The sequence below is a fragment of the Anolis carolinensis genome, chromosome 5 (assembly GCF_035594765.1).
Source record: "Anolis carolinensis isolate JA03-04 chromosome 5, rAnoCar3.1.pri, whole genome shotgun sequence".
NCBI lineage: Eukaryota > Metazoa > Chordata > Lepidosauria > Squamata > Dactyloidae > Anolis > Anolis carolinensis.
Genome location: NC_085845.1, coordinates 112,522,419 through 112,544,129, shown reverse-complemented (window position 1 = coordinate 112,544,129; position 21,711 = coordinate 112,522,419). Strand labels below are relative to the sequence as shown.

General features: G+C 41.3%; 1 long non-coding RNA gene across 3 annotated transcripts in view; it reads left to right on the top strand.

The window, feature by feature from the left end:
* The window catches only part of LOC107983833 (uncharacterized), a 195,574-nt gene that overhangs the window by 97,735 nt on the left and 76,128 nt on the right, over window positions 1-21,711 (top strand). For all 3 annotated transcript variants that reach the window (XR_010006618.1, XR_010006612.1, XR_010006614.1), the window contains exon 3: window positions 6,179-6,348. This is a non-coding gene — a long non-coding RNA (uncharacterized LOC107983833). The remainder of the gene's footprint in view (window positions 1-6,178; window positions 6,349-21,711) is intronic.

The window sequence follows — 21,711 nt, the reverse complement described above, 5'->3', positions numbered from 1 at the left end:
GGAAATATTAGTAGTTACAAGAAATTCTTGATAGGATTCACAGTTTGTCTGGTTATGCTGGTTTATGATGACAACTACAGTACAGTATATAATAAATGTTCGGTTTTTTGTCCAACAATAAATGTGAATTTTTCTTCATGGAAAAATAAGACATCCCCTGAAAATAAGACCTAGAGCATCTTTGGGAGCAAAAATTAATATAAGACACTGTCTTATTTTCGGGGAAACACGGTAGTATTACCTAAGTTTCTCAGTCATTTTAAAGTTACAGAAGTAGATAAGCAGGTGCTGTATTCTGATGGTACTCTGTTTCTTGTGTCTTTTGAAGACTTCTATTGCATTTCCCCATCGCACAAATGGTTTAGCAACCAATGTGCCAAGCTTCTGATGACCACCTTTACCCCAACGTCTCCTCCAAACACTACACAGTAGTACTACTTACAGAGTGCACCTTGTACGTGAAAGGAGTAGGCTAACCAGGGAAATCTGCTGAACCATTTGGGTTGAAATCTTAGGTGTCTCTTCTTATCCACAGGAAATAAATATCTTGGCAAAAGAGTAAGGTAGGCAGGCCTGTAGCGAGGGGGCGGTTTTAGGGGTTCAAACCCCCCCCCCCCGAAATTTTTCAGGTTATAAAAAAAACCTGGTTTACTCATGAATTTTAACTGGTTAACCAAATCCCCATGCTAAGTCTATGAGACACAAAACATTAAGAGCCCCTCCAGGCACTATCTCAAGCAGATATTGACAGGTTTGTAGCGGAGAGGGGTGTGTGCTAGGGGTTAAACCCCCCCCCCTCCCGAAATTTTCAACCCACCCCCCCCCCCGAAATTTGTTTCTGGCCACGACCCTGAAGGTAGGTAATGATAATGATAAGGTAAAGGTAAAGGTTTCCCCTGACGTTAAGTCCAGTCATGTCTGACTCTGGGGTCATGATAGAATAATCAAAATTGGGTTGAGATAGTGCTTGTAGTTTTGGAGGGATTCTAATTGTTGCTTCTCATCTATTTGGCATGGAGATTGTTCAATATGTGAGTAATCAGTTTATATGTGTACGTCATCTGCAAAATAAGATGCATGAAGCTGATTGGTTGAGCCTTGTTAGGAGAGCTGTTAAGCCTGTAAGTTTTTGGTACAGTTGCAATTTTGTTCAGGCTTTTGCAAACCAGGTGCAGAGACAGTTGGAAGAAAAAAGCAGAGAGAGAGAGAGAGAGAAAGAGAGAGAGAGAGAGAGAGAGAGAGAGAGAGAAAGTTTGAAGCGTGTTCTTGCTTCATGAGCTGCTGGAAGGAATTTAGCCACATGGACAAAGAAAAGTAAAGGTAAAGGTTTTCCCCTGACATTAAGTCTAGTTGTGTCTGACTCTGAGGATTAGTGCTCATCTCTATTTCTAAGCCAAAGAGCCTGTGTTGTCCTTAGACACCTCCAAGGACATGTGGCCAGCATGACTGCATGCAGACAAAGGAAAGACTATTTTAAATCTCTCATAAAGGGACATTCTGTGAGTTGGTGCAACTGAGCACAATGATTGCAGGTTTTATGGAATGCCAGCATTTTGTTTTGAGGAAATGAATGGAACATCACATTTACATTGCTAACATTTCCAAAACCCTAATTAATCATGGACACAATCCACTTTAAAATTCTCCCCTTCTTTATTGTTCTGTACATAAAAATGCTGTCATGTTTTCTATAGATATGTATTTAAACTGCATTGTGTTCTATCTGTGTGTATTAGAGCTTTGAGGACAAGTTTTCTATAGGCTTGTTAAGCCGATATGGTTATATTTATAGAATAAATCAAATCAGCCAACATAAAGTATTTTTTTCTTTTTACTGAAGGAGCAAATCAATCACGCATCAGTGTTGTAAATTTCTGTGCAAAAGCATTGAAGTGCTTTACTAAAAATTACAACATAGAAACACATTAACAAATTCATACAATCAGATTTAGAAATATAACAACACAGAGGAAAGAGAATTCCAGTACATTTACAACACAAGACAAAATACATGGAATTAATTAGAAAATATTGTAATAAATAATTCATGGATTATAGTGCAATTGATTTGTGCATAAATAGAACTGATTACCTAGAAATCTGTTATTAATAAAAATTTGTGAAAAATCAAGGCAGCCACAGAGTTTTACTAAATTACTGCAACAATGGAAATAATGCAATAAAAAAACACAAAATACAGTTATTTGTATTGTAACAAAACATCAGTCTCACTAAAGTTAATATACACTTTAATTTAATATAAAATAGTCATTAGCTACCAGAAATGGTTTAAACAACTTTACTGAGCAGTAGATCTAAAAACAGAAGCACTGTTTTTAACATAAAATAATTGAGAAACATTCAAATAAGTAGAAAGCATGTAGGGTTTGCTTTCTCCTTCATTTAAAAGTCTGCTGAAATATGAATTTTCAGAAACTTATCCATTTCTAAGTAGCAACTAGTAACTGAATTTTAAAAGAACTTCAAAATTATAATGTAAACAACTTTTAAAACAAATACATTAGGGTCAAATAAGGGGAGTCTATGTGTTTCCCTGCCTTTCCTCAGTTGTATAATCAAAGATTCCACCTATTTGTTAAAAATAATTACATTTTTTAAAAACGTATAGGTTGTGCATTATCTACAAACTATCAAAAAAGTTTGATATACTTTTTCTGGCAAAAAATAAATACAAATACTAAAATGCTGAAAATTATAACATTACATACAAAACTGCCACTGCTAAAGTCAATAGCAAAATGATCCCTAATTTTATGAATTTGTTATTTTTTCATCTTTTCAATGATATCAAATGTGTCCTGTAACTTGTCTTTGAGATACATTTCTGGCTAAAATACAATGTTGTCTGACAAACATTTTAAAAGCTGGGATTCCAGCCTCCCGCCAGTGTGAGTGGCAAAGCCACACACTTCCATCCCTCGCTCAACGTAACTGAGGACACAAGGTAAGAAGAGGAAGGCAAAAGACGGTACGTTTGCACAATATCAGAAGCGTCCCTTTGGATCCCTGTCCATGCTTTTAAGCCATAAATTAAAAACAGGAGTAAAGTGTTACTGAAAAAGTCTTGAAATTTGTAATCGTCTTGGCTATTGGGGAAAGATGCAACAAATTAATCTTTTGAATCCTGACAAAAATATGGCTTTGTGTTTTTTTAAAAAAAATTTAAAGATGATCTTGACATTGAATATTTGACAGTCTCAACTATCTAATGATAGTCTCAACTATCTAATGAAAATCTTGGTTTATAATGATTTGCTTCCCAATATGTGAATAAGCCAAAAAATTGAATCCATATGTAACAAGGCAAACAGTAGATATGTTGACCGCTGTTGTGTTAACCTTTATTTTGTAAGTGCCTTCTATTTGTAACAATCAGTAAGGACTGGGTGTTTATCGAGTTCATTATGAAATGCTAACAAATTAGTTAAACGTAGTACTTTAAAAACACTATATGCAAATTATACGTCACAGATACTAAATTATGCAATCCTTTAGCAAATGTATGCTAATTGGGTTGGGTAACAACCATATAGGGTAAAACAGATAAAGTTTTTAATAATGTAACTTTCCCATTTTTAAAAAAAGAAAAAGAAACTAGTTTTCAATAAAAAAGGCCACTGAAATATTTTTTTAAAATTTTTATTAATTTTTTTAATTCTTTTAATTTTTAATTTTTATTAATTTTTATTTTTATTAATTTTTTTACTTTTTATTTTTTTACTTTTTAAATTCTTTTTTCTTATTTTAACTAAAACCTTAATAAAAATCTATTTAAAAAATAAAAAGGACCATTGATGTCTTAATTCCACTGTGTGTTTAATATGATTGTATACCCAAGTTCAGTATTAAACCAAATGTAATGGGTATGATCTTTCCCTTAGTGTCCACATACAAACGTATCCTCACTGGGGTTGAAAACTCCCTTGCATTTCTTCATCCCATGGCTGAAAAAGCATGCAAATGAACTTATCGAATAAGCAATTTTTTGGGATCTAGGCCTGCTTCCCTTCCAGAGGTATATGAACTATGGAGTTTGCACAACCTGGCTAAGCAGAGGATAGGATTTGGATTTCATACAGATTTCCTACGGCTTCAGATTGCCCAGGTGCACTGTCTGCATACCGATGATAGAATGGAATAGAGCAACATAACCCTTTGAGTATCTCTAGAAGATAAGATCATGTGAACATTAAAGTTATTTAAAGACTGTCATCTAAAGATAACTGGTCCTCTGAGATTCTTTGAAAAGTTATAGATCTAAAATGAACTGTCCAGTTTCCAAATAGTAAATATACAAAAAAACTTTCCATTTTTTTAAAAAAAAGAAACTAGTTTTCAATAAAAAGGGCCACTGAAATAAAATATTTTTATTTTTTAATTATTTTTTTATTTTTTATTTCATTATTTTTTAAACTTTTTATTTTATTTTTTTAATTCTTTTTTCTTTTTCTCTATCTAGTACTGAAAATTCTAGTACTAAAAGTTCAAAACAGTTTCCCTGTTTGTATCTGTCAATCTATCAAGACACTGAACTGTCAAATTTGGTTATTAGCAAAGTGATGATGCTTTGGCCCACCAAAATGAAAACCTCATATTCATTTTGATAAATTGAAAGTTTTGAAATGTCACAGCAGCAATTACATTACTGTTATATTGAGGTTTTTCAACAGGAATGAAACACAATCCTTAAATAAATGTATTTAAATAAATAAATAAACTTTAAATAAACTAATCCGCACACTTAAACCAAAATAACCATTCTCAAGCTCATTCTGTGCACATTCTGAACATCCTCTAATCTGCATTCCAACCTTCATCTTAAACCCTTACAAGTTAGCTTATTTTCCGCACTAAAGGAAAACGGTGACATTTTTATGCCTTTAGTATTCCATCTTATGTACTAATCATTCTATAGCTACACTAAATTTGTCAGTTTTCACAAGTATATATGTTGTAAACACCAACTTTCTTGCTAAACCAACAATAAAATGAAAAGACCTCAGTTGTGTATCTAGCACATGCTTTGAAAACTGAAATGTTTTCTCTATATCAGATGTTAAGCTGCCACGTTTTTTCTTGGCTATTTATTATCCTTGCGATCCAAACCGCCTTCCGTGGATTCAGAGGTGCCATCTATAGTTCTGTTCTTAGTATTGAGACACAAAGGAGAGAGGTCCCCATGCAGAAAGTAGGAGTTGACACTTGACTGAGTTACAGATGCAGAACATTCAATTTTGTTCTGTTTCGGGAGTATACTTTTCAGTTTTTGAAGAGCTGATCCTTCTAAGACTGTTGAGGTTTTAGAAACATGGTACATAACATCGAAAATCTGCCACTATCAGGCTGTTGTTTGGGAAACAAACACTCATTCTCAGCTGAGGAATTTTTAGCTGTACAGTTAGACCTGTTCTTCCACATTGTACAGTTTCATTTTTTTCTTTAATCTGAGTGACCATTCTTTGTAGAGTTAACTGGTGGAGGTAACTGGAAGCTGTTGGGAATCTTAATTCTGAGGTTTCAAACAGAGTGAGTTTCCTTTTTTCTGTGCGCTCCACTCAAGCTTTTGCTCCCAAGTCTACTTTTTGCAGCACTGCACATGTTTCTTTACTGTCTTTGTAAGAATCACTTTCATCGAAATCCCGAGTTTTGTTTTTAAAGGATGCAGGCTTTGCTGCTGGTAAGGCTTCTAAGTTGAGAAGTAAAGTTTTTTGAGGTATGCCATAAAGTATGCCTTCTTCATTAACGTCCAGTGTTCCGGACTGAATGTCTTTCATTGCTGTTGAGAGCAAACCATCGGCAAACTCAGCACTTCTTTCCACATAGTCCTCTCTGTGTCTGTGGCGTCTCCTGGATGGAAGGAATAAAACGATGGTGAACTGATGCAAGAGAGACATGCTATGGAAGGGAAGGGTCCACTCCTTTATTATACTCCTTGCTTAGGTAACTTCTGATAGTTTTAAGTCTTTGAGATGCTGTAGCTATTGATTACCATAGCAAAAGTTACAGTTTGGTAGGACCACAATGATACCCCAGCTTCTATAGCATCCCTTCCAAGAACTTTATATCCCAGCTCAGTATCAGATAACTCTCTCAAATGCTTGCAATTCCCTTTTGACAAATGTTTGTAGGGTAACAGTTAAAACTTTCATTTTCACAGTCTCTTACCGCCTTTCTGGATGGCATCTGCTCCGCAGCCAGGCCGGGATGGGAGGAGGAAGGGCCTCATTCCAGATGGATCACTGGGCACCCTGACCAGGGAAGGAGGTGGACGCACGATGGAGACAGCAGTCCCAGGAAGAGGATGGATCTGAAAAGAGAAAGTTAAAGGTAAAGGCTTCCCCTGACATTAAGTCTAGTCATGTTCGAATCTGTGGGTTAGTGCTCATCTCTATTTCTAAGCCTCAGAGCCGGCATTGTCCGTAGATACCTGCTAGGCCATGTGGCCGGCATGACTCCATGGAGCGTTGTTACCTTCCTGCCAGACTAGTATATATTGATCTACTCACATTTGCATGTTTTTGAACTGCTAGGTTGGCAGAATCTGGGGCTAACAGTGGGAGCTCACCCCACTGGCTGGATTCGAACCACTGACCTTCTGGTCAGTAGGTTCAGCAGCTCAGTGGTTTGATCCACTGCACCACCGGGTGCATCCCTCCCTCTATTTTCCCAACTCACCTTAATCTTCTAGATCTTCAATAATTAGACTTGGTTCTTTTTCACTAAAAGAAACAAAAAAAATTGTTAGTACATAACACCCAAAGACTCCCCCAGCCCAAAAAAAGGCCCAACCCACACCCAAAAAGTGAGAAGAAGTTACCTCGATTCCTGGGACTGCTGACTCCACCGTGCGTCCTCATCACTTCCACTGGCCAGGGTGCTCTGTCAAGGAAAGAGAAGAGCAAAGTGAAATCCCGTCCTCCCCTTCCCCTTTGCAGGAAGACAGGGTGCCTGCATTTCGCTCCTTACCCAGGACTCCTCGGATAGACTGGGGCCCTTCCTCCTCGCATCCTGGCCGGGCTGCGAAACAGATGCCATCCATTGGTGCTGTGGAAGGAAGAGAAGAGACTTAGTTGAAATTCTGGTCCCCTCCTCTTCGCAGAAGTACAATCCTCTTGCCTTCCCTTCTTACCCAGGTCTCCATTTCTGTGATCTCATCGGAGGAGGAGGCCTCCAGATCTTCCTTTGGAGGACTAGAGAAGAGGAAGAGAAAACAGCAAAACATTAGTCACAGAACCCTGTGAAGCAATTTAGAAGGGAAAAAAACAACCAGAAGAGAAGGGGGAAGGGCTTACCTTACGGGGTATATTTTAATACTCCTCCTCCCCCGACAGCATTTGCAACAATTTAAACATAATTTCTGGATGTTCTGCAAAAGAGAAAGGAGAACAAGGTTTGTAGGTTGTGTTTCTTCATCAGTTTGCCTATGCGGTCAAGGTTGGACTTCTGCAATGCTAACGAAGAAACACAACCTAGAAACTATCTACAGACCCACTAAGAAAATCCAACAAATGCTCCATTCAGCAAAGGAGAAGAGGGATCCTCTCACCTCTGCAGGAGTCTACCGTATACCATGCAGCTGTGGACAAGTCTACATAGGGACCACCAAACGCAGCATTGCCCAGAGACGAGTCAAAGAACATGAAAGGCACTGCAGACTAACTCAACCAGAGGAATCAGCCATAGCAGAGTACTTGATGAACCAACCTGGACACAGTATATTATTTGAGAACACAGAAATGCTCGACCACTCCAACAACTATCATGTCAGACTACACAGAGAAGCCATTGAAATCCATAAGCATGTGGACAACTTCAACACAAAGGAGGAAACCATGAAAATGAACAAAATCTGGCTACCATTGTTTAAAAAAAACCCTCCAAAATCAGAACAGTAAATAAGAAGCAGCACTCTGAAAACAGAAGAATTCCAGACAGAAATCAATCAGGGACAGCTAATGACTCTGAACAAAGGATTCCCCCAGGCCAGGATGTGAGGCTGGGAGGGCCATTTAATGCTAACAAAGGTTATTAATTACAACATTCACACTGGCCTCCAACAGACAAGAGTTCTTCCCCCCACCTAGGAACTTCCACAGATATATAAACCTTCCTTGCTTAGTTTCTCCATACCTCACAACCTCTGAGGATGCCTGCCATAGATGTGGGCGCAATGTCAGGAGACAATACTTCTGGAACATGGCCATACAGCCCGGAAAACACACAACAACCCTTTAGAGAAGCTATTTTTTTGGTTTTTCTTATTTTGCAACCTAGTTTTGGTCCCTCTTTTTTGTAAAATTGTTCTAATAGTACTTGAAGAAATGAGAGGAGGAGGAAAAAGAGGAAGAAGTCTTTTGGGTAATTAACAGACCATGAGGCAACACATTAATATTTATTAGAACAAAATAAAGAAATCATCTTAAATACAAATATCATTAGAAAAAAATACAATAATATAAAACATATGTTATTTCCGATATCACAGTTTGTTGTGGAGTCACAGGCCAATGCGGGTATAATTCAAAAGTATTATTTAATATCCATAAAAATAGTATGAAAGATTGATTACATTTTAAACTGGAGAATAGATCCAAATGCTATTAATGTAACATAATCTTATGGGTTTTAACAGCAGAAAATAAGTTTGCAAATACTTCCGTTCTCAGAAGCCACCAATTTCTGTAAAAGGACAGAGGAATGGAGAGTTGGGATCCCTCTCTGCAAGAAGTCCAGATCCAACCCAAAGTGAACTGCTCAGGTATTCTCAAACTGGTTCGTAAACCTGTTTGGAGCACCGTTTCTTGCGATAAACCAAATGACTAATGAAATTGTAATTATCTTCTGATTCTCCTTGTGGAGATTCTTTTTGGTATGGGCCATCATTCCTTTCTATGAGCCCCAAATGCAATAAAATAGTCCAGATATATACCCCACAGGCTTACTGTGACAAATAGACTGTAGGGGACATTCCCCTTACAGATGGTCCTATTTTCCAACACAAATGCTGCTTCCCAGACATTAAACTGATTGGAATAATCTAAAATATGCCTCATTTTCCATGAGGAATCCCAACCTAGCAAATAAAACAATATGTTATCCATGTTTCCTGCAATGCTTCAAAGTGTAGATGACCAAACAACCAGGTATCGGCAGGCGGCCCCTTTAATTTCCATTCCACCTAAGTCACAGAGACTACAAAAACAACATTTTAATTTAAAATTCAATTTCTGACTCTGCATCTTTTCACTGGCACTGCCACAGAGCGGGTATTTCATTAAAGGGTTTAATAGATTTTGTGAGTTGTTAGATTCAAAAAGGTTATGCATTCTCTCTGCTTCCAGGATTCAGACAGCAGTCCAGTAAACAAATTTACCACGAAAATAGAGGCAGGATGCTGAAAAGGGGGAGGATGGACACCCCCATGGATATAGTTATGTATGGAGGGGGCAGACCCATTTGTTCCATTTACTGATCATGTTGACATCAGGGCTTTTGAAAAAAAGAGTCTGTGATGAAATTTATTTGAAAAGCATTCCCAATAATGACAGATTTAAAACAAGCTTCTCCAGGACTGATTGGTAAACTCTTAAAGAAATAGCCAATGACAAAAACATCATATGGAAACCTGCTGACAAGGGGGGTGCCATCGTTGCAATGAACACAACGAATTATATGCAGGAGGTATATAGACAACTGTCAGTCAAAGAGCATTATTCTCTTGTAGATAAAGTCCCGACCAAACATATTCAATTCATCATAAGAACCATAATTCTGGAAGGACTTGGTTTAGATTATATCACAGAAAAAGAAAAAAGATTTCCTTATGACCTCACATCCATGCATTCCGGTCTTATAGACACTACCTAAAATACACAAAGACATCAGGCCACCTTTGGGCCGGCCCATTGTATCTGGGTCTGGCTCAGTCCTCGAACCACTATCCAGATTGGTTGACTCTTTTTTACAGCCCTTTGTCAAACAAACTATGTCATATATCAAGGACACCAAACATTTCATTAACATCATAGAGAAACAGAGTAATATGGGACAGATGAGACAATAGGGGATATGCAACCCAAAATAGAGTTTGGCTACTCTCAACAAATTCAAGTCTCCAGAGCCAGATGAACGATGTCCATGAATATTGAGGGAACTGGCAGAAGTCATTTCAGAACCACTGGAAATAATCTTTGAGAATTCTTAGAGAACAGGAGAAGTCCCAGCAGATTGGAGGAAGGCCAATGTTGTCCCTATCTTCAAGAAGAGAAAAAAAGGACGCTAACTATTACTGTGCAGGCAGCCTGACGTCAATACCAGGAAGGATTCTGGAGCAGATCATTGAGGAGGCAGTTTGCAACCACTTAGAAAAGAATGCTATGATCACTAAAATTCCCCAGTGATTCTCAAAACAGGTCACGCCAGACTAATCTTATCTGGGGAAGAGAAGGTTGAGAGGGGACACAATAGTCATGTATAAATATTTGAAAGGATAAGGTAGAGGGAGCAGGCTTGTTTTCTGTTGCCCTGGAGATTAGAACTCGGAGCAGTGGGTTAAAAATTACAGGAAAGGATATTCCACTTGATCATTAGGAAGAACTTTCTGACTATAAGAGCTGTTCAACATTGGAATTCACTGCCTCAGAGTGTGGTGGAAGCTCCTGCTTTGGAGGCTTTTAAACAAAGCCTGCATGGCTTTCTGTCAGGGGTACTTTGTGCTTCTCCTGCATGGCAGAGGGTTGGACTAGATGGCACATGTGGTCTCTTCCAACTGTTCTTACAGATAATCTAGGTCTCTGTAGCGGAGACCAGAAAGCGAGTGAGTTAGGGATTGGAGTGAGAAGAATCCGGGTTTGGAGTTTTGAAAAGGAAGGAAGGAAGGTTTTAGGAACTGTTAGTGAGAAAGCTCTTTGAGGGAAAAGTTAAACTAGGGCTATGAATTGTAGCGAGCCTCTACGGGTGAATAGTGCTTGTGTTAAGAGCCTCTGGAAGAGAGGACTCAAAGGTTCAAAAATCACACAGACAGACTACAAACAGAGGCACAACTATGTGGCCCAAATGATTCATTGGAACTTATGCCTCAAGTACCACCTGCCAGCAGCAAAGAACTGGTGGGGTCACAAACTTGCAAAAGTATTGGAGAATGAGCATGCAAAGATACTGTGGGACTTCCGAATCCAGACTGACAAAGTTCTGGAACACAACACTACAGACATCACAGTTGTGCAAAAGAAAAAGGTTTGGATCATTGATGTTGCCATCCCAGGTGACAGTTGCATTGACGAAAAACAACAGGAAAAACTAAGCCGCTATCAGGACCTCAAGATTGAACTTCAAAGACTCTGGCAGAAACCAGTGCAGGTGGTCCCGGTGGTGATCGGCACACTGGGTGCCGTGCCAAAAGATCTCAGCAGGCATTTGGAAACAACAGACATTGACAAAATTACGATCTGCCAACTGCAAAAGGCCACCCTACTGGGATCTGTGCGCATCATCCGAAAATACATCACACAGTCCTAGACACTTGGGAAGTGTTCTACTTGTGATTTTGTGAAACAAAATCCAGCATATCTATCTTGTTTGCTATGTCATACAATAATAATAATAATAATAATAAAAACCAAGAACTTACTTTTAGCAGTCTCCGGGCAGACATGTTTGTCTCTGTACAAGACCAGAAGACAATAGAGATGGCAACGTTCCGTTTTGTCTTCCTGTCACAGACGGAACCGGTCTGCTTCGGAACTGCATTCTCATGACAATGGTGTAAACCAAGGGGCCCCAGACTCCAGGGAAGTGATGGCCCCTTTCTGAACCCATATACATTGGGTAGTTGCACTACCAAATTAGAAAACAGTGTTAACAAATTAAAAAACAATTAGAAGAAAAAAGTGTCCAACGCATTATACATGGCCTCCAAAATCATGACCAGAAGACCTCTCGGAAATCCACTCATTTGTAAAAAAACATTCAAGGGTTGCCACATCCCCTGTCTGTCTGAGAACAGACGCTGGTCCCACCAGTTACAAACACATATTTAGTTATATCATGCAAAAGTGAATGAAACTACCCAATCTACAGTTGTCTCTGTTGTCCAAGGCCACCTTTCACCTATATATGTTTTCTCGTTTCTGGCCATTCCAGTTAGATAAGCGAGTGTTGGATAAGTGAGACTACTGTATCTTTAAGGTTAATAAATAGTACAAAGTATAGTCCCACATCATCAGGAGATTGAACTCCTTTCAATTTAAACAATATTACAATAACTGTGAATTGGTCCAAAAGATTTAATTCATAAAGCCAAAAAGAGAGATGTTACTCAAACATGCTGCATCAAATATTGCATTGTGGTACTCTGCACTTTTAAACCCCCCTTATAATAATAATATAATACATTTTATTTATACCCCACCCCCTCTCCCCAAAGTGACTTGGGGAGACTTCCTGATCTTCAATAAGCTGTTCCTTTCGTCTTTATCAAGCAGCTCACAAATTGCTTGTTCTTGAAGTGGGTGTCCTGGTCAAAGTTTAATTATTTTTCAAAGTTGGTTTATAGCATCTACATTTACCGCTAGGAGAGATCATCTGGAGGCATGGGGCAGGGGGCTATCAGTATGCTGATGACACCCAAAGATGTTTCTCCATGCCATGAAAAACACTGTTATCTCAGGATAGCGGGTCTCCTTGGAATGAATGCCTGGAGGAAGTAATGGGCAGGATGAGGAGAAACAAATTGAAACTGAATCCAGACAAGACATCGAGAGCACTATGGGTGGATCAACCAGTTCTGGATAGGGTTACACTCCCCATTAAAGTCTTTGGTCTCAGCTTGTGGGGGGTGCGCCCCTCGATCCCTCTCTTGAAATGTAAGAACAGGAAGATGTGATGGTCAGGAGTGCTTAGTACCAGCTTCAGCTGATACGCCAGTTGTGCCCCTTCCAAGAATTGCAGGACCTTAAGAAGGCTGGATTCCTGCAATGCTCTTTACATTGGGCTGCCTCTGTACCAAGTTTGGAAATTCCGATTAGTTCAAAACAAGGCAGGGAAACTAGTTATAGGAACATCTAGGAGTGATTCCACTGGTTTTGGAAAGCCTACCCAGTCTGTTTTAACTATGGCTTTTACATCATATTCTGTGTTTTTGTATTTTAATATGTGCATGTTTTAAAATATGCACTTCTGGTTGCATTTAACTTAGCTTTCTTACATGATTTCATAGATGTATTTAATTAGGTTGTGTCTTCCCTCAGGCCACATAGAGAGGTAAGCAATAAATAAAAGATGATGATTATGGTTGTTGTTGTTGTTTGCAATCTGTTTGTCCACAGGATGATATGCAGCAGGTCTAATATATTCAGTTGGGCCCAACAGTTGGGTCTTGTCTGGGATACAACAAACATAAGCAGACGGATTAGCTCAAACCTTCTTCCCTTGAATGCTTATTGGTGCATACTGGGTATGCCATGATTGGGGTGAGTCTTCTGGCCATCTTCATGGAAGTGGTGTTTAGGGGAGGTTACTTAGCCTTACAGATTATGAAAAGTGGGAGAGTGCATAGGGAACACCGCCAGAACAGGTCCATGGGATGGAGGTACCAGTAGTGGGAGGGAGGTCAGCTGCTCTCCTAGACTGGCATGCAGTTGTGATGCTTTGTAGAAATATATGACAAGAAGTGGCCTAGTTACACAGCTGCTGGAAAAAGAATTAAAATCTGGCCCAACTGGAGCTTGTTTGACCTTGGAGACCATTGGAAGATTCAGAAAAAGTGTTCAAAACAATGGAATACTTGGATCTGTGGGAGGAACTGCCTGCCTGTGGGAGAACCGTTGGGCTTCTGTCCACCCTGAAGCAACATTTCCTGAAGTCTTGGAGTGCCTCCTCATTCCTATTTCTGTGATCCTAAGCCATTGATCATGGCATCCCCATCCTTGCCACCCTGACTGTGTGGGACCCTGCTCCTGTTTCTTCCATAGCTGTGCCTCATTTCCCTCAGCCTTTGCTGCCACTTGGCAAGCTTCACAGTGTCCAGCTTTCACCCTTTCCCCGAGTTATGCTTCTGCCTGCTGCAGCAGAGATTATGCAAACGTTGGGTGTTTCCACCCTTTTGACTCCGGGTTTGACTCTTGTGAGGGTCATGGATGATGGCAATCTTTTGGATATTGAGAGACATGCAAATTTATCACACTGATGTCGGGATTTGCCACGCATCATGGCATATTTGTGGGTCCCTGTGGAGGGCCTGGAGAACCAGTCACTCCATGGCCCACATTGCCTGACGTACCTCTGCCCCATCTCCCAGAGGGAAGCGTCACCACCTGACTTCCCCCCCATTACTCTAAACATAACACGGGAAACTTCCCGCCTTGCCTCGATGGCAGCGTATGCCCAGACCCTTCCCCCCACCTCCCTCACTGCACAGACTCTGTGCCCGGTTGGTTTCCTGTCTGGAATTACCATTTTCAGAGTGTTTTCTTTATGTAATGTCCTAATTTTAGAGATTATATTGTTGCTTCCTGCCTGGGGGAATCCTTTGTTGGGAGGTGTTAGCTGGCCCTGTTGGTTTCCTGTCTGAAATTCCCATTTTCAGAGTGTTTTCTTTATGTAATGTCCTGATTTTAGAGATTATATTGTTGCTTCCTGCCTGGGGGAATCCTTTGTCGGGAGGTGTTAGCTGGCCCTGTTGGTTTCCTTTCTGGAATTCCCATTTTCAGATTGTTTTCTTTATGTAATGTCCTGATTTTAGAGATTATAGATTATTAGGACCCTTTAAGACACGGCGGGGGCGGGGTCTGTTCCCGGCCTTGAGGCCACCCCTTCAGGCCTCTATCTCCAAAAGAAAATAAATGGTTAAAAGAAAATAAACCTTGGTCCTTGCGGCCTCCCTCCAGCCTGGCTCTTCGGGGGGGGGGGGGGGGGGGAGGTTCCGGCTCCGGCTTTCTCCTAGCTGGAGCCGCCCTGAGGCCTGCGGGGCACGGAGGAGGCTGCGTTGCTCTTCGTGGGCGGGGGGGCCTTTCTGGAAGCCCCCCCGGCCTTCGCCTCTGCAGGCCTCAACATCCAAAAAAGAAAAGAAAAAAGAAACCTTGGGGCCTCGCGGCCCTCCTCTTCGGCAGGCGTCACAGGCCCCGCTGCGTGGAGGCCCCTCCTCCTCCAACCACCATGGGGCCTTCCAGCCAGGCTGACGGCTGGGGTTTTAAGGCCCCGTCGAGGTTTTTGACGGGATTTTTAATTGTATCAACCTAGAGGCGTGGATGATGGGTTGTGTTGTCCAATTTCAAGGTTGGGGGGCCCGTAGTTTAGTTGTTTTGCTCGGTGCCGTGATTCCATCACTCTTTTATATATATAGATGTCTTTCATGCCCAGAGAGATGCCTTCAGGAAAGGCTTGAGCAATCCTGAAAAACAAAACAGGTTCCCTTAAAACTGGAAAGACCAGTATCCAGCAATTGCAGTGATGCAAAAGGAAGCTTTTAAGCTGTGATGACCCATGGGCCTTGTAGTCCTGCTCAGGACATTGTAATTCCTGATGAAGATGAAAACTTGGGTTTTTTACCTTCCCAGTCTGAACTGGATTCCTCTCAGCCAGATCTTTCCCAGGCAGATCTGGGAACCTTGCACCTGCAAGAAAGTTGTCTCCCAGAAGTATGTCAAACAAGCCCAGAGCCTACTTCTCCCGTATTCTTGCGCCGGGAGTTTTGTAAACAACAGAGAAGTTTGGATTCAGCTTCGCGCAGGAGTGCGAGGATTGCAGCTAAGAATGTGGCCAATTAAGACTGCTTCTCGTGAGAATCTTTGGGGAGTCTCACATCTGGTCTCAGAGTTAGCTTTCGGTTCTGATTCCCAGAGAACTGCTTCGGCGGGAAAGCTAGACTCTATTTAGGTGTTTTACCCGCGTAGTAACTTCGCGGAGTCAATTCGTCAGCCTACGGAGCGAGTTGTGTCTGGACAGCGCGCTCCGGTTCAAGCCTCGCTCCTGCTCAAGCCTTGCCTTGCTATCCAGCCTTCGCCTTGCTTCCCAGCCTTTGTTTATCTACGGACTTTGCCTTGTTTCCCAGGATCAATCCTTGCCTTGTTCCACGGATTTATCAAGTTATTCCACGGACCTTGTTCTTGTTCTTAGTTACCTTGTTCCACGTTCAAGCCTTGTTTCAAGTATCAAGTTATTTCCTAGCCTCGCTCAAGTTTCATGGACTAAAGGACCTTGTCATCTCCCCTCACTTTGCTTGGCAAAGTGAGTGTTTCGGTTATTGGATTACAACTTTGGACCTTAATATTTCTTATTGGACATTGCTTTTTTGGACTAATTCTGACCTTTCCTGGAAGGTCTAATTCTGGACTATTTTCTACACTTGTTTTTATTAACTTTATATATTCCTACAATAAAGATATTAGATAGATTCTGGCCTCTGTGTATGGTTATTGGTGCTCTGCAGCCTGGGTCGTGACATAAGCAGAGGCTGGATGGCCATCTGTCGGGGGTGCTTTGAGTGTGCTTTTCCTGCTTCCTGGCAGGGGGTTGGACTGGATGGCCCTTGAGGTCTCTTCGAACTTTATGATTCTAAAAGTATTTTAAAACAAAAAAGTTCAATGCATAGAAACACAAATGAGGCCAGTCAAAGGTAAGATTGTTACATTCACACTGAAAAAAAGATAACTTGTTCTTTTCTCAGAAGATGAATAGACTCCTCTTCATGGGTATAAATAATAGTTCTTGTGTCTTTACTACAGGTGAGTAGACTCCATATCCTTGCAAATAACTTCATCACATTGAAGCAGGGAAGTGCAGGGCTCAGTCTGACTCAGTGTTGGAACGAAACGGATGGTTTTCCTACCTGCATCACACTGCAAAAGGTGTCAGTGGCACTCAGCCTTCTTTCAGGACATTTGCCCTCACACTTGAATCTCTAGGCACCGCCCACCATCCCTCCCCTTCCTGCTTTTTGTGGGGAAAAACCTCTCAGCTCTTCCATGTTTTCAACTCCGGACGCAAGGAGGGTTAGGGAAGGGAAAGCGGCGATGCTCTCTCTCTCTTTGGCCAAGATGATACAGCCGCCTCCTTCTCCTTGGTGCTAATTGCTACATAATGTTCTTGTGCATTGAAGAGCTTTTCCTGTCAATTTGTTGTAAAACGGGATGTTTTCGTTCTTAATTTGTAAAACCATAACGTAATTCGATGTTTAATAGGCTTTTCCTTAATCCCTCCTTATCATCCAACATTTTGGCTTATCCAACATTCTGCTGGCCCGTTTATGTTGGATAAGCGTGACTCTACTGTAATGGCATTTAAAATGGGTCCCGACTGCATTTATTCTCCAGTGCAGATGCATCCTGAAAAGGGTGTGAACGTTGGGAAACTATAACTCCCAGGACTGCACAACATGGAGACATGGCACAATAATAACAACAAGAACAACAACATTTAAAATGAGTCCTGACTGCATTTATTGTCCGGTGCAGATACATCCAGTGAAGGGTATGGACCTTGGAAAACGATGACTCCCAGGACTGCACATAATACCCAACCCCAGATCAAAAGGCAGTCTGGCAAAATGGCACTACCGAGAAGAATCCTCCACCTTGTGTGACTGTGGAGCAGAACAACTCAGCACCTGTATGCTTGCCCACAATGCCCTGCCTCATGCACAGAGGGAGAACTGTTTAAAGCTACAGACAATGCAGTCACTGTTGTCTGTTTTTGGTCTAAAATTATTTAGCTGCTTGTGAAACCTTTTTTTTAATTATCAGTTTTATACTTATTTATATATGCTATGCTTTTGACCCATAAATATATATCTCTATATATCTATATAACTATACTAGCTGTGCCCGGCCACGCGTTGCTGTGGCGTTGTCTGGTGGTGTTGGTGAGAACTTGTTGAGGTAGTGGTGGTATTGAGTGTCTGTTGTATGGTTGTCTTTATGTTTAGTATGCATTTGGTTGTTTGTGTATTGTGAAAGTGGTGAGGGTAGAGGGGGTCTATGTCCCTGTGTAGTATTGTATAGTATTTATACGTTGTCCATGTGTTGTGAATGCTTGGATTGTGTCATGCTGCACAGTAGAAAGGGTTGGGCTGGATGGCCCTTAGGGGTCTCTCCAAACTCTTGGATTCTATGCTTCTATTATTATTATTATTATCATCTTCATCATCATCATTATTATGTAGAGGCTGGATGGCCATCTGTCAGGAGTGCTTGGATTGTGTCCTCCTGCATGGTAGAAGGAAGTTGAGCTGGATGGTCCTTAGGGGTCACTCCAAACCATAGGATTGTATGATGTTGTTGTTGTTGTTGTTATTATTATTAGTAGTAGTAGTATTAGTATTGAGAGGCTGGGTGGCCATCTGTTGGGAGTGCTTGGATTGTGTCCTGCATGGCAGAATTGGGTTGGACTGGATGGCCTTTAGGGGTGTCTCCTAACTGTCTGATGCTATGATTCGATGTGTATTATTATTGTGCAGATATTGGATGGCCATCTATCAGGAGTGGTTGGATTGTGTCCTCCTGTATGATTATAAGGAAGTTGAACTGGATGATCCTTAGGGGTGACTCCTAACCTTATGATTGTATGATGTTCTTCTTCTTTTTCTTCTTCTTCTTCTTATTATTAAAGTAGAGTCTCACTTATCCAACATACACGGGCAGAATGTTGGATAAGTGAATATGTTGGATAATAAGGAGAGATTAAGAAAAAGCCTATTAAACATCAAAATAGGTTATGATTTTACAAATTAAGCACCAAAACATCATGTTATACAACAAATTTGACAGAAAAAGTAGTTCATTACACATTAATGCTATGTAGTAATTACTGTATTTACAAATTTAGCACCAAAATATCATGATATATTGAAAACATTGACTACAAAAATGCGTTGGATAATCCAGAACGTTGGATAAGTGAGACTCTACTGTATTATTATTGAGAGGCTGGGTGGCCATCTGTTGGGTGTGCTTGGATTGTGTCCTCCATGGCAGAATTGGGTTGGACTGGATTACCACAATAATTATTTCATATTACAGTAGAATCTCACTTATCCAACATTCGCTTATACAGTGTTCTGGATTATCCAATGCAGTCTGCCTTTTAGTAATCAATGTTTTTGTAGTCAGTGTTTTAAATTCATTGTGATATTTTGGTGCTAAATTTGTAAATACAGTAATTACAACATAGCATTCCTGAGTATTGAACTACATTTTCTGTCAAATTTGTTGTATAACATGATGTTTGGTGCTTAATTTGTATAATCATTACCTAATTTGATGTTTAATCGGCTTTTCCTGAATCCCTTCTTATTATCCAACATTTTCACTTATCCAACGTTCTGCCGGCCTGTTTATGTTGGATAAGTGAGACTCTACTGTATATTTATAATCTTATATTATCTTCTTAGAACTGGGTTATATGAGGCCCCTTCTACACAGCTGTATAAAATGAACACTGAAGTGAATTATTTGTCAGTGTGGACTCAAGATAATCCAGTTTAAAGCAGATAATATAAAATTATAAATGGGTAATATAGCTGTGTGGAAGGGCCTTGAGTCTACACTGCCATATAATCCAGTGAAAATCAGATAATCTGTATTTTATAGGCAGTGGGGAAGAGGCCTGAGGCCTAACTGTGCCCGTCCCCTGGGCAGAGTAGGTTGCTAGGAGACCAAGTGGTCAGAGTTGGCAGCAATTGGATAAAAAACAATTATTCGTTTCCCTCTTAGGACTTTATTTTTCTTTTCTTTTTGTTGTATAACCGTAGAGGCATGGATGAGGGGTTGTATTGCCAAGTTTAGTGTTTCTGGGATGTGTAGTTTTGTTGTTTTGTCCTAGGCCGAATTTTTTTTATCCTTTTATATATATAGATCTGTATGTATATGTATATATAAACACAGATATTGATTGTGACAGTAGAGTGGGCCCTTTAATCTCCTTTCTTAAGGTTGGAGATGGAGAATTACAGGGGCTTTCAGTATCCGCTGGGGTTTGGTTCCAATCCAGGCCTGTAGCCACAAGAATTTTTTGGGGGGAGGGTTTGAAATCTCTCCCCCCCCCCCCCCCCATGATGTTCAGGCCAGTGTCTTCTGATCTGGCACGAGACCTCAACAAGGCCCTGAAATGACCATCATTGAGCAAAGGCAATGGGTCCTGAACCACTTGTTCTCTATTGTTCACCTGCGTGGCATTTCTTCTTTCTCTGGCAAGGCCATGCTGTATGGCTGTGTTCCAGAAGCATTCTCTCCTGACGTTTCACCCACATCTATGGCAGGCATCCTCAGAGGTTGTGGGGTCTGTTGGAAACTAGGCAAGTGGAGTTTATGTATCTGGAAGGTCCAGGGTGGGAGAAAGAGCTCGTGTCTGTTGGAGGCAAATGTGAATGTTGGAATTGGCCACCTTGATGCGCATTGAATGGCCTTTCAGCTTCAAAGCCTGGCTGCGTCCTGCCTGGGGAATCCTTTGTTGGGAGGCATTAACTGGCCCTGATTGTTTCTTGTCTAGAATTCTCCTGCCTGAGGCAAGTGTGAATGTTGCAATTGGCCAGCTTAGCATTGAATGGCCTTTCAGCTTGAAAGCCTGGCTGCTTCCTGCCTGGGGAAATCTTTTGTTGGGAGGTGTTAGCTGGCCCTGATTGTTTCCTGTCTGGAATGCCCCTGTGTTCTGAGTGTTGTTTTTTTTTTTTTTACTGTCCAGGTTTTAAGAGTTTTTCAACACTGGTAGCCAGGTTTGGTTCATTTTCATGGTTTCCTCCTTTCTGTTGAAATTGTCCCCATGCTGCTGGATTTCAATGTGGGCAAAACGTCAGGAGAGAATGCTTCTGGAACATGGCCATACAGCCCGGACAACTCAGGGCAACCCAATGACTCCGGCCAAGCCTTGGAGAAGACATCGTCGCTATTGCGTGGGGCTCACTTTCGGGCCAGGTTTCCTTATGGAGCGGGGTTGCCAGCCCTCGCCCGAGCCCCCCCCCCCCCCACGGCCCCCCTCCTTCCCCGCCTCAAGCCTTCTCGCCCTCACATCTCGCGAGACCCTGCCACGAAGGGCGGGATCTTTGGGCGGGACACCGTTGAAGAAAGCGGCGCCAAGGAGAAGCTCTGTCTGTCTGTCTGTGTGGCGCTGAGGTGAGGCGGGGCCTGTTGGGGAGCCTTGAGAGTCCCCTGAGTCTGCGGCCTCGCCCTCTTCCTTCTCGGCCTCCTCTCTCTCCCTTTCCTCCCCGAGGGAACTCGGAAGTGTGTCTCTGTCTCGCTTCCTCCTCTCGACAAACCCGTGAGGAGAATCCAGTCGAGGGATCTTTCCTTGGGGTGGGTTCACCCGCCTCGCAGGCACCTTAAACCAATGGGGGAAATCCTGTCACCGAGCCACTGAAACGGGGAAAAGCCTGCCGTTTATTTCCCGTTTTCCTTCATCCTCAATGCTGAAGAGATGCTGGTTGCCTGGAAAGGGACTGCTTTTCTTTCAATGTGCTGTTGAAAGATTGATTCAGATGGACACCTCAAAGCCGGGATTGCATTCTGTAAACTGGTTTTCATAAATATACAGTAGAATCTCACTTATCCAACACTCGCTTATCCAACGTTCTGGATTATCCAATGCATTTTTGTAGTCAATGTTTTCAATATATCGTGATATTTTGGTGCTGAATTCATAAATACAGTAATTACTACATAGCATTACTGCATATTGAACTACTTTTTCTGCCAAATTTGTTGT